This window comes from Mus caroli, unplaced genomic scaffold (genome assembly GCF_900094665.2).
Source record: "Mus caroli unplaced genomic scaffold, CAROLI_EIJ_v1.1 scaffold_18371_1, whole genome shotgun sequence".
NCBI classification, from domain to species: Eukaryota; Metazoa; Chordata; class Mammalia; order Rodentia; family Muridae; genus Mus; species Mus caroli.
In genome coordinates this window covers 14228-16951 of record NW_018390713.1, presented here as the reverse complement: position 1 = coordinate 16951, position 2724 = coordinate 14228, and the positions used below count along the sequence as shown (strand labels likewise).

At 40.9% G+C, this 2724-nt stretch overlaps 1 pseudogene; it reads right to left on the bottom strand.

Annotated features, from left to right (window-relative positions):
* Positions 1–307: 307 nt before the first annotated feature.
* LOC110288790 lies at positions 308–1111 on the bottom strand (annotated as a pseudogene).
* Between the last annotated feature and the right edge of the window lie 1613 nt (positions 1112–2724).

Genomic DNA, 2724 nt, shown 5'->3' with positions numbered 1-2724 from the left:
AGATGTATAACAACACTAATGAAAACTGTGCCCATAAATTGGAAAAGGAGTGTGTGTGTGGGGGGGGGGGTGCGTATATTGTAGGGTTTTGAGGAAAGTGTGGGTGGTATAATAATAATCTAATAAGAATTTTAAAAATGAATTATTTTTTTAAAGAAAGTAAGTTGAAGAAATTGGCAATATCAGAGAAGAGTTCACTGAAATTCTTCCAGTTATTCAACAGTCCCAATATATATATTTTTTAAAGAAGTTAAAAAAATGTAGTAAGAAATATAGGTCATAATAATTTTAAAATGCAGCATAACTGTTAAGAACTGTGTATAGAGTTAGCTGTTTCATCATCTACACGTACTGATGACACCTTCTCTTCCAAGTGCAGCCCCGAGAGCCGCAGATAAGCCACAGGTGCGAATGCACCCGCTGAGTGGATGACTGCTTCTGAAGAGTCCACAACAATCTTCTTTTTGAACAGAGGGCAGTCCAACGTGAATGTTTCATAGTCTCCACCTTCTCCACACACGTGGACACCGTACTTCTTAGAGAGCTCTAAAAGATAAGGCTCCATTTCAACCAGGGTTTTCCCAAGATGCTTATCAGGATCTAAGCCCAAAGCTGCTACTTTGATGATAATAGCCTTGATATTAGAAGCTATCATCTCTCGGAGCAAATCTTCCTGGTTTCTCTGCCAAAGATAAGCTAAAGGCTGGAGATTGAGTCGTTTACATACATTTTCTACTCGTCCACGTTGATAGTCAGAGAGTATAGCACCTACTGATACCCCTTCGATTTCTTCTTTTTCCTTAACAAGTTTCAGCAGTTCATAGAGATCTTCAACCTCGTCACCTTCACGTTGGGTATAAACTCTTCCTGTCTCCAAGCTCCTTCCTCTGATGGTTCTGCGGTACAGGGGCAGCGCCAATGCTTCAGCATACAAGTCAATGGCATGGTGACCCACTGTCTGATACATATAGCTATCCAGTTCATCTGACTCCACATGGTTTTCATCTGGTCTTAGATTTGCTAATGCAACAATTTGATACCCCTCAGCAATGCACTGCATCATGTTGTAACATCTGTCCTTCCCACCACTGATCAGGGCCACGACCCTCATTCTGGGCACAGTGTGCGTGCGTATGTGCATGCTTGCAGTAACCACAGACGCCAGGCCCAGGATCCCGCAGTGGCTGGACCTACACGCGAGGTCCTCCTAGAAAAACTTTTTTGAAACCTATAGGACCTATACCTCCTTTGACCGAGAAAGAAATAAGAGAAAATAGTCAGTGGCAAACATGGCTTTTGTTAAACAAACTGCCCCTGATATCTGTAAATAATTTCATTGCCTCAATGGCTTTGCTGGTAAGCAACTACTTATAAGTTCATGTAGGAAGAACTATATGACTGAGACTCTCGGGGCTCACCCCTACTCCATGAACCATGGGTAACTCTAAAGGAGGAGGGGAAAGCCATATATATATATTGGTGGTGCAGGGATACAACACTCTGTCTTAAAACAAGCCCTGGGGCCATTTTCAAATAAAAAACATGGGCACAGGGACAACGGACCAAGACCTATCCATGGACAAACCAACGAAAGATGAACTTGGGAGTGGGACACGAAACACATTCATTCATGGTTATCCCTAGAGCCCACACACCCCCTAATGGGAAAAGATTTTCTCATCAAATGGGAGCCCAAATACATTTTGACCCTGAAGGTGTAAAAGTACTGAATAAATATGGCTCCATTCTTGTTCTCACATTGCCCTAAAATTGTTCCCTCAAACAGCCACATCTCTAAGCCTCTGCTTACTTTCAGAGGTTCCTGGACAAAGTCCTTGAGGTCTTGTCAAAATAGGAACCCAATAGGACTTTCCCATTATCAGGCCTCAGTTCTAATCTAATTAAAAGCTGAAGCCACCCAAGTCTGGATCAGGCAATACCCAATGTCCATAGACGCACATCCCAGCACTTGGGAGGCAGAGGCAGAAGAATTTCTGAGTTCAAGGACATCCTGGTCTACAGAGTGAGTTCTAGGACAGCAAGGGCTACACAGAGAAACCCTGTCTTAAAACACCAAAACAAAAAACAAGCAAACAAAAAAGTTATCTTGATGATACTAAAATTTCATTTTGAGATTTGTATATTAAAGAATATATAGCCTTGGTGAGTCTCATCATCATACATGCTGAACTGACCTGCGTGACCTCCTGATGTCTTGGACTTTCAGCCAGATCCATTCAGAATACAGACATCAGAGACTAAATCGATAGTTGCTGTGGCCCTCTTAAGGCAGACTAACTCCCCCCATTTTCATTAACCCACCCCATCCTTCAAAATATCTCAATGCACATATTCAGCTTGAAGAAGTTTTTGAAGAGTTGTCAGCCCATTTCCTTGGGGTTTGGGGCTGGAGGTGGTTATTCTAAGGTTGCCTTTTTAGGGAATTTAGGAATGGTCATAACTGAAGCAGGGAAGAAAGCTAAAATTGATTGTATAGCCATAATCTCATTTGGTAGAAATCTTTATAATTGTTATTAACTTGAAGTCATAATTTCCTGTTTTGGTACAAAATAAATTTTGATGCAAAATCAAGGGTTTCATAGGTATAAATTTCTTTTATTGATACAAAATTTTTAGAAGTACAGGTCTTAGATCCAGTCCTTCTAAAACTATTATTATAAAAAGATCTGATATGATTAAGCAAGTGAGTTAAAGGCCAAATAC